The 16,406-nt window shown below is 43.6% G+C and overlaps 1 protein-coding gene across 1 annotated transcript in view; it reads left to right on the forward strand.

Moving 5' to 3' along the window:
* The window catches only part of LOC143139528 (IgGFc-binding protein-like), a 252,923-nt gene that overhangs the window by 228,174 nt on the left and 8,343 nt on the right, over nt 1-16,406 (forward strand). The gene's annotated exons all lie outside the window — the stretch shown is intronic.

A 16,406-nucleotide genomic window follows, 5' to 3' on the forward strand; every position in this document is an offset into this window, starting at 1 on the left:
GAACAGGTGTAGTTGTAGCAGGAAATGTTGTAGTATCAGCTAGGGTGGTGGTAAGAACAGGTGTAGTTGTAACAGCCAGTGTTGTTACAGCCAATGTTGTAGTATCAGCTAGGGATGTGGTAAGAACAGGTGTAGTTGTAAGAGCCAGTGTTGTAGTATCAGCTATGGTGGTGGTAGGAACAGCTGTAGTTGTAACAGCCAATGTTGTAGTATCAGCTAGGGATGTGGTAAGAACAGCTGTAGTTGTAGCAGCCAATGTTGTAGTATCAGCTAGGGTGGTGGTAGGAACAGCTGTAGTTGTAGCAGCCAATGTTGTAGTATCAGCTAGGGTGGTGGTAAGAACAGGTGTAGTTGTAACAGCCAATGTTGTAGTATCAGCTATGGTGGTGGTAAGAACAGGTGTAGTTGTAGCAGGAAATGTTGTAGTATCAGCTAGGGTGGTGGTAAGAACAGGTGTAGTTGTAACAGCCAGTGTTGTTACAGCCAATGTTGTAGTATCAGCTAGGGATGTGGTAAGAACAGGTGTAGTTGTAAGAGCCAGTGTTGTAGTATCAGCTATGGTGGTGGTAGGAACAGCTGTAGTTGTAACAGCCAATGTTGTAGTATCAGCTAGGGATGTGGTAAGAACAGGTGTAGTTGTAGCAGCCAATTTTGTAGTATCAGCTAGGGTGGTGGTAGGAACAGCTGTAGTTGTAGCAGCCAATGTTGTAGTATCAGCTAGGGTGGTGGTATGAACAGGTGTTGTTGTAGCAGCCAATGTTGTAGTATCAGCTATTGTGGTGGTAGGAACAGGTGTAGTTGTAGCAGCCAATGTTGTAGTATCAGCTATGGTGGTGGTAAGAACAGGTGTAGTTGTAGAAGCAAATGTTGTAGTATCAGCTAGGGTGGTGGTAAGAACAGGTGTAGTTGTAGCAGCCAGTGTTGTAGTATCAGCTAGTGTGGTGGTAGGAACAGCTGTAGTTGTAGCAGCCGATGTTGTAGTATCAGATATGGTGGTGGTAAGAACAGGTGTAGTTGTAGCAGCCAATGTTGTAGTATCAGCTATGGTGGTGGTAAGAACAGGTGTAGTTGTAGCAGCAAATGTTGTAGTATCAGCTAGGGTGGTGGTAGGAACAGGTGTAGTTGTAGCAGCCAATGTTGTAGTATGAGCTAGGGTGGTGGTAGGAACAGCTGTAGTTGTAGCAGCCAAAGTTGTAGTATCAGCTATGGTGGTGGTAAGAACAGGTGTAGTTGTAACAGCCAGTGTTGTTACAGCCAATGTTGTAGTATCAGCTAGGGATGTGGTAAGAACAGCTGTAGTTGTAGCAGCCAATGTTGTAGTATCAGCTAGGGTGGTGGTAGGAACAGCTGTAGTTGTAGCAGCCAATGTTGTAGTATCAGCTAGGGTGGTGGTATGAACAGGTGTTGTTGTAGCAGCCAATGTTGTAGTATCAGCTATTGTGGTGGTAGGAACAGGTGTAGTTGTAGCAGCCAATGTTGTAGTATCAGCTATGGTGGTGGTAAGAACAGGTGTAGTTGTAGAAGCAAATGTTGTAGTATCAGCTAGGGTGGTGGTAAGAACAGGTGTAGTTGTAGCAGCCAGTGTTGTAGTATCAGCTAGTGTGGTGGTAGGAACAGCTGTAGTTGTAGCAGCCAATGTTGTAGTATCAGATATGGTGGTGGTAAGAACAGGTGTAGTTGTAGCAGCCAATGTTGTAGTATCAGCTATGGTGGTGGTAAGAACAGGTGTAGTTGTAGCAGCAAATGTTGTAGTATCAGCTAGGGTGGTGGTAGGAACAGGTGTAGTTGTAGCAGCCAATGTTGTAGTATGAGCTAGGGTGGTGGTAGGAACAGCTGTAGTTGTAGCAGCCAAAGTTGTAGTATCAGCTATGGTGGTGGTAAGAACAGGTGTAGTTGTAACAGCCAGTGTTGTTACAGCCAATGTTGTAGTATCAGCTAGGGATGTGGTAAGAACAGCTGTAGTTGTAGCAGCCAATGTTGTAGTATCAGCTATGGTGGTGGTCAGAACAGGTGTAGTTGTAGCAGCCAATGTTGTAGTATCAGCTATTGTGGTGGTAGGAACAGGTGTAGTTGTAGCAGCCAATGTTGTAGAATCAGCTATGGTGGTGGTAGGAACAGCTATAGTTGTAGCAGCCAATGTTGTAGTATCAGCTAGGATGGTGGTAGGAACAGGTGTAGTTGTAGCAGAGAGTGTTGTAGTATCAGCTAGGGTGGTGGTAGGAACAGCTGTAGTTGTAGAAGCCAGTGTTGTAGTATCAGCTAGGGTGGTGGTAAGAACAGGTGTATTTGTAACAGCCAGTGTTGTAGTGTCAGCTATGGTGGTGGTAGGAACAGCTGTAGTTGTAGCAGCCAATGTTGTAATATCAGCTATGGTGGTGGTAGGAACAGATGTAGTTGTAGCAGCCAATGTTGTAGTATCAGCTAGGGTGGTGGTAAGAACAGGTGTAGTTGTAACAGCCAATGTTGTAGTATCAGCTAGGGTGGTGGTAGGAACAGGTGTAATTGTAGCAGCCAATGTTGTAGTATCAGCTAGGGTGGTGGTAGGAATAGGTGTAGTTGTAACAGCCAGTGTTGTAAGACCCAATGTTGTAGTATCAGCTAGGGTGGTGGTAAGAACAGGTGTAGTTGTAACAGCCAATGTTGTAGTATCAGCTAGGGTGGTGGTAAGAACAGGTGGAGTTGTAACAGCCAATGTTGTAGTATCAGCTAGGGTGGTGGTAGGAACAGCTGTAGTTGTAGCAGCCAATGTTGTAGTATCAGCTAGGGTGGTGGTAAGAACAGGTGTAGTTGTAGCAGCCAATGTTGTAGTATCAGCTATGGTGGTGGTAGGAACAGCTGTAGTTGTAGCAGCCAATATTGTAGTATCAGCTATGGTGGTGGTAAGAACAGGTGTAGTTGTAACAGCCAGTGTAGTAGTATTAGCTATGGTGGTGGTAATAACAGCTGTAGTTGTAACAGCCAACGTTGTAGTATCAGATAGGGATGTGGTAAGAACAGGTGTAGTTGTAGCAGCCAATGTTGTAGTATCAGCTAGGGTGGTGGTAGGAACAGCTGTAGTTGTAGCAGCCAATGTTGTAGTATCAGCTAGGGTGGTGGTAAGAACAGGTGTAGTTGTAGCAGCAAATGTTGTAGTATCAGCTATGGTGGTGGTAGGAACAGCTGTAGTTGTAGCAGCCAATGTTGTAGTATCAGCTATGGTGGTGGTAAGAACAGGTGTAGTTGTAACAGCCAGTGTTGTTACAGCCAATGTTGTAGTATCAGGTATGGTGGTGGTAGGAACAGCTGTAGTTGTAACAGCCAATGTTGTAGTATCAGCTAGGGATGTGGTAAGAACAGGTGTAGTTGTAGCAGCCAATGTTGTAGTATCAGCTAGGGTGGTGGTAGGAACAGCTGTAGTTGTAGCAGCCATTGTTGTAGTATCAGCTAGGGTGGTGGTAAGAACAGGTGTAGTTGTAGCAGGCAATGTTGTAGTATCAGCTATGGTGGTGGTAGGAACAGCTGTAGTTGTAACAGCCAATGTTGTAGTATCAGCTACGGTGGTGCTAGGAACAGCTGTAGATGTAGCAGCCAATGTTGTAGTATCAACTAGGGTGGTGGTAAGAACAGGTGTAGTTGTAACAGCCAATGTTGTAGTATCAGCTAGGGTGGTGGTAGGAACAGGTGTAGTTGTAGCAGCTAATGTTGTAGTATCAGCTAGGGTGGTGGAAGGAACAGGTGTAGTTGTAACAGCCAGTGTTGTAACAGCCAATGTTGTAGTATCAGCTAGGGTGGTGGTAGGAACAGGTGTAGTTGTAACAGCCAATGTTGTAGTATCAGCTAGGGTGGTGGTAGGAACAGGTGTAGTTGTAGCAGCCAATGTTGTAGTATCAGCTATGGTGGTGGTAGGAACAGCTGTAGTTGTAACAGCCAATGTTGTAGTATCAGCTAGGGATGTGGTAAGAACAGGTGTAGTTGTAGCAGCCAATGTTGTAGTATCAGCTATGGTGGTGGTAGGAACAGCTGTAGTTGTAGCAGCCAATGTTGTAGTATCAGCTACGGTGGTGGTAGGAACAGCTGTAGTTGTAGCAGCCAATGTTGTAGTATCAGCTAGGGATGTGGTAAGAACAGGTGTAGTTGTAGTAGCCAATGTTGTAGTATCAGCTATGGTGGTGGTAGGAACAGCTGTAGTTGTAGCAGCCAATGTTGTAGTATCAGCTACGGTGGTGGTAGGAACAGGTGTAGTTGTAGCAGCTAATGTTGTAGTATCAGCTAGGGTGGTGGTAGGAACAGGTGTAGTTGTAACAGCCAGTGTTGTAACAGCCAATGTTGTAGTATCAGCTAGGGTGGTGGTAAGAACAGGTGTAGTTGTAACAGCCAATGTTGTAGTATCAGCTAGGGTGGTGGTAGGAACAGGTGTAGTTGTAGCAGCCAATGTTGTAGTATCAGCTATGGTGGTGGTAGGAACAGCTGTATTTGTAACAGCCAATGTTGTACTATCAGCTAGGGATGTGGTAAGAACAGGTGTAGTTGTAGCAGCCAATGTTGTAGTATCAGCTATGGTGGTGGTAGGAACAGCTGTAGTTGTAGCAGCCAATGTTGTAGTATCAGCTACGGTGGTGGTAGGAACAGCTGTAGTTGTAGCAGCCAATGTTGTAGTATCAGCTAGGGATGTGGTAAGAACAGGTGTAGTTGTAGTAGCCAATGTTGTAGTATCAGCTATGGTGGTGGTAGGAACAGCTGTAGTTGTAACAGCCAATGTTGTAGTATCAGCTAGGGATGTGGTAAGAACAGGTGTAGTTGTAGCAGCCAATGTTGTAGTATCAGCTATGGTGGTGGTAGGAACAGCTGTAGTTGTAGCAGCCAATGTTGTAGTATCAGCTACGGTGGTGGTAGGAACAGCTGTAGTTGTAGCAGCCAATGTTGTAGTATCAGCTAGGGATGTGGTAAGAACAGGTGTAGTTGTAGTAGCCAATGTTGTAGTATCAGCTATGGTGGTGGTAGGAACAGCTGTAGTTGTAGCAGCCAATGTTGTAGTATCAGCTACGGTGGTGGTAGGAACAGGTGTAGTTGTAGCAGCTAATGTTGTAGTATCAGCTAGGGTGGTGGTAGGAACAGGTGTAGTTGTAACAGCCAGTGTTGTAACAGCCAATGTTGTAGTATCAGCTAGGGTGGTGGTAAGAACAGGTGTAGTTGTAACAGCCAATGTTGTAGTATCAGCTAGGGTGGTGGTAGGAACAGGTGTAGTTGTAGCAGCCAATGTTGTAGTATCAGCTATGGTGGTGGTAGGAACAGCTGTAGTTGTAACAGCCAATGTTGTACTATCAGCTAGGGATGTGGTAAGAACAGGTGTAGTTGTAGCAGCCAATGTTGTAGTATCAGCTATGGTGGTGGTAGGAACAGCTGTAGTTGTAGCAGCCAATGTTGTAGTATCAGCTACGGTGGTGGTAGGAACAGCTGTAGTTGTAGCAGCCAATGTTGTAGTATCAGCTAGGGATGTGGTAAGAACAGGTGTAGTTGTAGTAGCCAATGTTGTAGTATCAGCTATGGTGGTGGTAGGAACAGCTGTAGTTGTAGCAGCCAATGTTGTAGTATCAGCTACGGTGGTGGTAGGAACAGCTGTAGTTGTAGCAGCCAATGTTGTAGTATCAACTAGGGTGGTGGTAAGAACAGGTGTAGTTGTAACAGCCAATGTTGTAGTATCAGCTAGGGTGGTGGTAGGAACAGGTGTAGTTGTAGCAGCTAATGTTGTAGTATCAGCTAGGGTGGTGGTAGGAACAGGTGTAGTTGTAACAGCCAGTGTTGTAACAGCCAATGTTGTAGTATCAGCTAGGGTGGTGGTAAGAACAGGTGTAGTTGTAACAGCCAATGTTGTAGTATCAGCTAGGGTGGTGGTAGGAACAGGTGTAGTTGTAGCAGCCAATGTTGTAGTATCAGCTATGGTGGTGGTAGGAACAGCTGTAGTTGTAACAGCCAATGTTGTAGTATCAGCTAGGGATGTGGTAAGAACAGGTGTAGTTGTAGCAGCCAATGTTGTAGTATCAGCTATGGTGGTGGTAGGAACAGCTGTAGTTGTAGCAGCCAATGTTGTAGTATCAGCTACGGTGGTGGTAGGAACAGCTGTAGTTGTAGCAGCCAATGTTGTAGTATCAGCTAGGGATGTGGTAAGAACAGGTGTAGTTGTAGTAGCCAATGTTGTAGTATCAGCTATGGTGGTGGTAGGAACAGCTGTAGTTGTAGCAGCCAATGTTGTAGTATCAGCTACGGTGGTGGTAGGAACAGGTGTAGTTGTAGCAGCTAATGTTGTAGTATCAGCTAGGGTGGTGGTAGGAACAGGTGTAGTTGTAACAGCCAGTGTTGTAACAGCCAATGTTGTAGTATCAGCTAGGGTGGTGGTAAGAACAGGTGTAGTTGTAACAGCCAATGTTGTAGTATCAGCTAGGGTGGTGGTAGGAACAGGTGTAGTTGTAGCAGCCAATGTTGTAGTATCAGCTATGGTGGTGGTAGGAACAGCTGTAGTTGTAACAGCCAATGTTGTAGTATCAGCTAGGGATGTGGTAAGAACAGGTGTAGTTGTAGCAGCCAATGTTGTAGTATCAGCTATGGTGGTGGTAGGAACAGCTGTAGTTGTAGCAGCCAATGTTGTAGTATCAGCTACGGTGGTGGTAGGAACAGGTGTAGTTGTAGCAGCCAATGTTGTAGTATCAGCTAGGGATGTGGTAAGAACAGGTGTAGTTGTAGTAGCCAATGTTGTAGTATCAGCTATGGTGGTGGTAGGAACAGCTGTAGTTGTAGCAGCCAATGTTGTAGTATCAGCTACGGTGGTGGTAGGAACAGCTGTAGTTGTAGCAGCCAATGTTGTAGTATCAGCTATGGTGGTGGTAGGAACAGCTGTAGTTGTAACAGCCAATGTTGTAGTATCAGCTAGGGATGTGGTAAGAACAGGTGTAGTTGTAGCAGCCAATGTTGTAGTATCAGCTATGGTGGTGGTAGGAACAGCTGTAGTTGTAGCAGCCAATGTTGTAGTATCAGCTACGGTGGTGGTAGGAACAGCTGAAGTTGTAGCAGCCAATGTTGTAGTATCAGCTAGGGATGTGGTAAGAACAGGTGTAGTTGTAGTAGCCAATGTTGTAGTATCAGCTACGGTGGTGGTAGGAACAGCTGTAGTTGTAGCAGCCAATGTTGTAGTATCAGCTACGGTGGTGGTAGGAACAGCTGTAGATGTAGCAGCCAATGTTGTAGTATCAACTAGGGTGGTGGTAAGAACAGGTGTAGTTGTAACAGCCAATGTTGTAGTATCAGCTAGGGTGGTGGTAGGAACAGGTGTAGTTGTAGCAGCTAATGTTGTAGTATCAGCTAGGGTGGTGGTAGGAACAGGTGTAGTTGTAACAGCCAGTGTTGTAACAGCCAATGTTGTAGTATCAGCTAGGGTGGTGGTAAGAACAGGTGTAGTTGTAACAGCCAATGTTGTAGTATCAGCTAGGGTGGTGGTAGGAACAGGTGTAGTTGTAGCAGCCAATGTTGTAGTATCAGCTATGGTGGTGGTAGGAACAGCTGTAGTTGTAACAGCCAATGTTGTAGTATCAGCTAGGGATGTGGTAAGAACAGGTGTAGTTGTAGCAGCCAATGTTGTAGTATCAGCTATGGTGGTGGTAGGAACAGCTGTAGTTGTAGCAGCCAATGTTGTAGTATCAGCTACGGTGGTGGTAGGAACAGCTGTAGTTGTAGCAGCCAATGTTGTAGTATCAGCTAGGGTGGTGGTAGGAAAAGCTGTAGTTGTAGCAGCCAATGTTGTAGTATCAGCTATGGAGGTGGTAAGAACAGGTGTAGTTGTAACAGCCAGTGTTGTTACAGCCAATGTTGTAGTATCAGCTAGGGATGTGGTAAGAACAGGTGGAGTTGTAGCAGCCAATGTTGTAGTATCAGCTATGGTGGTGGTAGGAACAGCTGTAGTTGTAACAGCCAGTGTTGTAGTATCAGCTATGGTGGTGGTAGGAACAGCTGTAGTTGTAACAGCCAATGTTGTAGTATCAGCTAGGGATGTGGTAAGAACAGGTGTAGTTGTAGCAGCCAATGTTGTAGTATCAGCTAGGGTCGTGGTAGGAACAGCTGTAGTTGTAGCAGCCAATGTTGTAGTATCAGCTAGGGTGGTGGTAAGAACAGGTGTAGTTGTAGCAGCTAATGTTGTAGTATCAGCTATGGTGGTGGTAGGAACAAGTGTAGTTGTAGCAGCCAATGTTGTAGTATCAGCTATGGTGGTGGTAGGAACAGCTGTAGTTGTAGCAGCCAATGTTGTAGTATCAGCTATGGTGGTGGTAAGAACAGGTGTAGTTGTAGCAGCCAATGTTGTAGTTTCAGCTAGGGTGGTGGTAAGAACAGGTGTAGTTGTAACAGCCAATGTTGTAGTATCAGCTAGGGTGGTGGTAGGAACAGCTGTAGTTGTAGCAGCCAATGTTGTAGTATCAGCTATGGTGGTGGTAAGAACAGCTGTAGTTTTAGCAGCCAATGTTGTAGTATCAGCTAGGGTGGTGGTAAGAACAGGTGTAGTTGTAGCAGCCAATGTTGTAGTATCAGCTAGGGTGGTGGTAAGAACATGTGTAGTTGTAGCAGGCAGTGTTGTAGTATCAGCTAGGGTGGTGGTAGGAACAGCTGTAATTGTAACAGGAACAGCTGTAGTTGTAGCAGCCAATGTTGTAGTATCAGCTAGGGTGGTAGTAAGAACAGGTGTAGTTGTAGCAGCCAGTGTTGTAGTACCAGCTAGGGTGGTGGTAAGAACAGGTGTAGTTGTAGCAGCCAATGTTGTAGTATCAGCTATGGTGGTGGTAGGAACAGCTGTAGTTGTAGCAGCCAATGTTGTAGTATCAGCTATGGTGGTGGTAGGAACAGGTGTAGTTGTAACAGCCAGTGTTGTAGTATCAGCTAGGGTGGTGGTAGGAACAGGTGTAGTTGTAGCAGCCAGTGTTGTAGTATCAGCTAGGGTGGTGGTAGGAACAGGTGTAGTTGTAACAGGAACAGGTGTAGTTGTAGCAGCCAGTGTTGTAGTATCAGCTAGGGTGGTGGTAGGAACAGCTGTAATTGTAACAGGAACAGCTGTAGTTGTAGCAGCCAATGTTGTAGTATCAGCTAGGGTGGTAGTAAGAACAGGTGTAGTTGTAGCAGCCATTGTTGTAGTACCAGCTAGGGTGGTGGTAAGAACAGGTGTAGTTGTAGCAGCCAATGTTGTAGTATCAGCTAGGGTGGTGGTAGGAACAGGTGTAGTTGTAGCAGCCAGTGTTGTAGTATCAGCTAGGGTGGTGGTAGGAACAGGTGTAGTTGTAGCAGCCAATGTTGTAGTATCAGCTATGGTGGTGGTAAGAACAGGTGTAGTTGTAACAGCCAGTGTTGTAGTATCAGCTAGGGTGGTGGTAGGAACAGGTGTAGTTGTAGCAGCCAGTGTTGTAGTATCAGCTAGGGTGGTGGTAGGAACAGGTGTAGTTGTAACAGCCAGTGTTGTAGTATCAGCTAGGGTGGTGGTAGGAACAGGTGTAGTTGTAGCAGCCAGTGTTGTAGTATCAGCTATGGTGGTGGTAGGAACAGGTGTAGTTGTAGCAGCCAATGTTGTAGTATCAGGTATTGTGGTGGTAGGAACAGCTGTAGTTGTAGCAGCCAATGTAGTTAACTCAGGTGCTTCCGTATCTCCAGGTGGTCTGTAGGGCCCTGATGGAATGTCTGGGAAACCCCAAAACTCCCAAAAGTGCCCAAACTCCTCAAGGGGGCTTGTTGGCACTGCCTCCATGTGTGTGCCTTTGCCTGTGCCTTTGCCTGTGCCTTTGCCTATGCCTGTGTCTGTCTCTGTGTCTGCTGTGTCTGTGTCTGTGTCTGCTGGAGCTGTTTCTGTAGAGATGTCTGCGGGTATGTATGGTTCAAATGGAACTTCGGAAATCAGAGTTAACGCTTGCTCTTTCTGCAGAGAGAAATAAAGAGATACAGTTAAAACCATGTAATAAAAATGGTATAACTTCATGGTAATGAATATAAAAATGACATGGTAATGAATACCACACTGAATATTTTACTTTTGTGTATAGTTTATTCTATTAAAATGGAGAGTCATTAATTGAAAGGGATCTTACCTCAATATTCATTTTGACATTTGTCCATTGTTTGACATCCTTTCCTTGATCAACATGGAGATCTTGAATGGTAAAATTGTAATATACAATTTAGAATGACACTGTAATATCTAAAATATCCATCAGATCTTCTGATAAACCCTCAAATTTTGCTGAGCTGCTGGTATCGACACATTCAAAATCATGTATCTCATCATGTTGTCTAACAAATAAATAGAAAAATACAGAAAAGAAGTAGAAAAGAGTTGATGACTTTCAAGGCTGGCTTGAAAGTCAGACTTTTTCCTTGCTAGTGTGACAGAACATAAGTGTGTGATATGGCAAATGTGTGAGGTTGACAACCTTGCTTTGGGCCTAGTTGAGGTTATTTGCAGTAGACTCACCAGACACTAAAACGTGCTTCAGAGTGCGTCCAAGCAGCTTCACCGTCATTTCATTCTTCTCATACTTCACCACGGGAGCCACAGTCCTTGAAGCTGCGCGTGATGGCGTGAGCTCGAGGCACGACGCCGCCGCTGTTACATTGCGCATCAGCTCGCGGTCAAAGTACTGCACTGTCACCGAGTGGAGTTGCATCCACTCCATCACCTGGAGAAGAAATGTTACAAGACTTAAAGGCACACTATGCAGGTTTTTTAGCTTAATATGCAATTGTTTTAACTTAATTTACCTTCATTTAACAGCTTCAGTCATTGGAATGGTTATATGACTTTTTTCGGTTTGAATGGTCAAGGCGTTCTTGAGATATAACACTCAAGGTGTTTTTGACCTTAACATTTGACCTCCAACATCAATTCTCCTCATATTTGAGTCCAAACAAACACTTATACCAAATTTCAGGCATGTATGTCAAGGCATTTTTGAGATATCGCGCTTAGAGTATTCATGGACTTGACCTTTGACCTCTGACCTCCAACATCAACTCACTTCATCTTTGAGTCCATACAAACACTTGTACCAAATTTGAAGCATATGCGTCAAGCCGTTCTGGAGATATAATGCGCAACGCATGACATATGGCTGTGACTTTTATTTTGACACACGGGAAACACTTAAACAGGATGTGTAGTTTTAGGGAGCACCAGATTGTATGCCAGTGTTCTAATTGACCTGTCGCTAAGCGCCACCCTTAGAACGCTGATGAGCCAATGACAGTCCAGCCTCAATGGGACTCGGACATCAGCTCGGACAACTCCATAGGAAACAACAGGGAGCAGGCATAAAATGGCAAATTAATGGTTATTTATGGAGTTTATTAACTCCAAAAATCCCGACAGATAACCATGGTCAAACGTTTTGCATGGGGGACGTGTAATACTGATAGACGTTACCCCGAGAGGCTAGAAAACGGGGTATATTTTCATCAACAGTAGCCTACAGGACGTCTCTCGCGTTTGCAACAGCTCGACATAATGTAGGCTACTAAGCCAAAAACGTGGGCACAGGTTCCCTGTTAAATCCCAAGATGAAAATGCTCATTAACCAACTACTATTTTCTTACTACATCAAATATTAATGTAACCTAACATCTCTTAGTATCAATCTTCCACTAGCTAGCTAGCTAGCATTAACGTCAGTGTTTTTTGCATGTGATTTGCACGGCTACTCGCCACAACTGCTTGTCACCTTGTATGTATTCTAAAGTTTTGAAAACACCCCTCCATAGCATAATTAAGTCCCTTTTGATAGCTTCTGGAGGAAAGTAAATCCTTTTATCGACCAAAACGTCCTCAAAGCCTGCTTTCATATACTGTCAGCTGCCATTGTCCACAATGTATTTCTATTCAAGTCTGGTTTGTTTGTCCGAGTTTTCCAGGGGGTCAAGAGCGTGCAGATTAGCTTCGGCATGTTAGCATACGCCATTTTCAAATATGGCGCTGCATGGAGCATTTGGAACCAGCTCCATGCACGAAAATCCGTGTTGGGCACGAGCTCTCATGCGCGTACATGTTGGTGGGCGGGTACCTATCCGGCGGCTACAGCCAAACGTTATTCAGTGCGTATTTCTTGAGGAGCCTATAAGAAGACGTGCATATTATGGTTGTTTATCCATCATATGACAAATAAAGAAAATTGTATTGATCTTGTTTCGTTGTTGTTTGTCCCAAACAAACATAGCCTAAACATGATTAAAGACAATAAATTACACAACAGCGGCATAAAGACCTTGTCTCGTTAAACCGTCTCCAACACGTTGCTCTCAACCTATAGCCGCCCCCTTTGGAGCTTGCCAGAGGCTGAAGCACTAGGCTACTACATTTAAAAGCATTTTTTGCCGCGAGGCATTCCAGCCTACGAATTTAATAAAAAGTAAACCATGCATAATTTAAAAAAAAAACTCAATTAAGGCTACCTCGCTATGCAATAAGGTTTCCATTAGAGCACAGCGCACGTTCAATGAATGTCTGGAATTGTCTCGCAATAAACAGCTGGAAATTCCAACACTTTTTCAACTACATGAAACTTTACAGTGATCATCAAATACCCTCTAGATTTAAATGCCCATCAGTCTCAACATTTAACTATACAATAAAAGTCCAAAAGTAAATTAAATCCCATACCAAAACCGAAAATCGTCTGCGTTTGATAGCCTGGTATGCCGCTCCAAACAAAATGCATGTCTCACAATAACGTACAATGTAAGAAATAAAGGTCTGCCTCGAATAAGCCTACCTCAAATAAATACCTGTGTTTTGCAGCCTAAGTAAATAGCAGACCCCGGACATAATGTAGGATTTACGGAAAGTATGCAATCATACGATGTTGGACGCCTGGCGATGCTCTGGCCGTCTACTGTGCCTCTGACACCGCTGCCTCATTTGGATGGTAACTCCACAGGTGAGCGCGAAGATTGGATGTCGTGGATGCGTAAGTAAACTGTTTTTTGCTGAGTCCGCAGACAACATTCTCTTTAACCGTTACTTTACCATCTGCGGTGTACAACTCAAAGTAAAGACACCACATTTTAGATGAGTTGGGGACATAATATCTTCAATATTATTTTCAAAACAGGGTGGCTATTGAGGGCTCTGGCTCCAGTCATTATTGTGGCTACTGGCTATTATTGGCTTGATTTGGTCATGGGCCAACGCTAGGATACGTTTAGAGCACCCGCTATGAGATGGCAAACAATAAAATAAAAAACAAACTAATCATAGACTGTAAAAATGCGCTACACTTGGCACTAAAAACCGAATAGTTTATTTATAGTTCGACTACGGATATTTCACGTCATGTTCGAATGCATATTTGCAGCAGGACAGCAGGCAGACCGCTCTTAGTTAGAGCCGCTGTGTTATCCAATGAAATTAAGTTGCGCTTCAGGGCGACTCCACTCGGACTCCATGCGCGTTCCCAAGCAACTTTTTCTTCTTCTTGTTATGAGGCAAGGACTTTATGTGCATTATCGCCACCCTCTTACTGGACTCTCTTTTTACAGAATATCCAATAAAAATCAACGTTGGTCCATGCGTCATTTCCAGCTTTGTAACTTGGCGCATGGTCAGAGCCGACTGGCGCTGGATCAGAACCCCAGTGTTCAAGATGGCGTTGACTATGAATTGGCCGGATTTACTAGCCTAGCCTCCACCATTTATTTGTATGGAGGGCGGGACTTAGTCACTCTCTCCAGTTATATATGATACCTCCATGGAGTCTTCACATGGTAACAATGGGGGGCGAGGCTTAGCGACAGGTCAATTAGCCCGGAAACTACTCTGGGAGCTTAACAAGCGCAGCTGCCTTTACACCATTATGACATCACAGCCTTTGAAGTCTATGGGGGAAAAATGAGCTTTTTAACATTTTTAGTCCCCTATTTCTCAAAAAGTATAAACTTTAAAAAAAATAACTCTCTTGCCCCACTCCAGACCTTCAGAACGGTTATTTCAACATGTCTGTATGTTAAGCGGTTAGAGTCGCATTAATTCTTGAACAGGTAAAAAGAAAAAAAGGTTATAATAACTAGAAATGTAATGCCAGAGGAATTACATTAGTGGATGAAAAGCTGCTGGGTTAATGTTGGTGGGGAGATTCCTGAAAAAAAAAAACATTGAATCACTTAATCTTTGAGTTCATACAAACCCTTGTACCAAAAAACCTTGTGTCAGGCATTCTTGAGATATCACACTCAAGGTGGGTTTGGCCTTGACATTTGACTTCCATCATTGAGTCCATACAAATGTTCACACCAAATTTGAAGCATGTGCGTCAAGCCGTTCTGAAGTTGTGACACAAGCATGAAAGCTGGCCTTTGGAAAATGTAATTCAGAGTAAGCAATGCAAGACTACTGTACCTGCAAAACAGAGCTTTCAGTTGGTGTTGATGACTGCTCATTCTGCAGCCAGCTAACAATTACTTTGTCAACGTTAAAATAATTGAATCAACGTCGCACTGCAACATTTATTCTACATCACTTTTGCACCCTTCATTAATATTAAAGCAACGTTGAAATTCTAACTACAGATCAAGGGGATTTCAATGGTATTTCCACTAAAATGAATATTGAAACAATGTTGAAATTACAACCAAACTAAATATCAACGTGATTTCAGTGGTATTTCAATTGATATTAAACCTCAGTAAACCACTATTAGCCTAATCTGGCAAAATATTGGGAAATTCATATCCTGCTTTATCTACAGCCAGGATAAATTTGGCTAGGGTATATCTGGTTTAGGCTACACAAGCTTGCATAAATAACCATTGACAACTTGTTATCAGTTAAGGAAGTGCATTTATTCACTCTTAATCTAGAAATTCAAGTGTACTGTGTTTTCCTGCCATCCATAGCAGTTGCAGTCAGCCTGATCCTTCAGTAGCAGAGTGAAGCAGCACCTAACAGAAATAGAAGGGGGGGGGGGACAGCTGTTAGATAAATATGTTCAACTGAGCAACAAACTAACAGCTAAGCCTACAATCAAGTTATTTTACGCCAGTGGTTCTCAAACTTTTTCTTTCATTTCCCACTAAGATCAAGGGGGGGCATTTTTAAACCCCACCTGTCCCTCATTGCTCTAAGAAAGTGGTCAAGCTTATAATTGAAATTATTCAATTATTATTGAAATAATGACAAGTTCCAAATATATCCAAAATATATAGCAGAGTTAAATCAGCTGGTGCTGCAGATATAATAATAAATAAATACATAATGTGCCATTGTAAATTAAACACACATATTTCTGTTTTCCAGCAACATATTAGGAAGCATAGGCCAATATTTTACAGCATTGTACAATATATTCAATCAAATACCAACATGCTGCATTAAATGGATCCACAATCCAGTCATACTGAGTACTGCTGGTCGGGAAATATTTTTGAAATAAACTTTGCAGGGATGTGATGTAGGCCTACTGTTTAATACAGTGTTTCCCAAAGTCTGGGTCGCGACCCACGGGTGGGTCGCAGGAGATTTTATTTGGGTCGCCAGCACAATTTATGTTGTGTTATAGGCCTAACTGATACCATTTGTCATTTGATACCAGGAAAGCTAACAGTTTTCTATTAGGATGTAGATTGTTAACTACCACAGTCACGGTTTTGTCATAAAAGCTCATGAAACTGGCGCATGAAACTGGGGGACGAACGCATCGCAGAGGGGGCATGGATATCTACCTCTCAAAATGAAACCGTTCTATGGGGCGCCTGCCATGTACCTCGCAGTTGCAAACTGCAAGGGACATGAATCCGCCTATTTGCACGAACATTAGTAGATACCAGCTCCTCAACTTTACCGATTAAAATCTAGTGACCGTGCTGTCAACTAAAGCAGACATCCATAGACCGGACATAATTAAGGCCATTCAATTTGCATACAGTTTCGATTGCAGATGCAATCTTTAAAGTTAATAACCTCCTCACATTCTTATTTCTGATTTAAAATGCACAACAGTGCATTATATTAGTCTACAATTTAAATGGGCATTTTAAACACTATTCCTCTCGTTTTCTACCTCGCTAACTCCAAAGTAAAGGCGCATTCTTCCGGCTATTGCGCAAACGCCTCTTGTTCTGATATAACGACTATACAATATAATATAATACAACAATACAATATAACGACTTGAGTTATTTGCTGTTTACATTGGAATTGACGTCCACAGTGTTATGGACCCATTTGTCTGCAACGCAACGTAGCCTACACATTTTTTTTTAGAAATACAGGAACAGCTTAGGGCTCTTACAGAGTCAACGCGAGCAACGCGAGCAAGCAACGTTAGCGACGCGAGCGACGTGCTCCCTTTCATAGTTTACACGGTGGACGCAAGCAACGCGGCCGATAAGTGAAATGCAATACATCGCTCACGCAACAGGGG

The sequence above is a fragment of the Alosa pseudoharengus genome, unplaced genomic scaffold (genome assembly GCF_046254945.1).
Source record: "Alosa pseudoharengus isolate Yale_2024_CS ecotype anadromous, Long Island Sound unplaced genomic scaffold, YU_APseudo_1.1 YU_APseudo_1.1_scf_22, whole genome shotgun sequence".
Lineage (NCBI taxonomy): Eukaryota > Metazoa > Chordata > Actinopteri > Clupeiformes > Clupeidae > Alosa > Alosa pseudoharengus.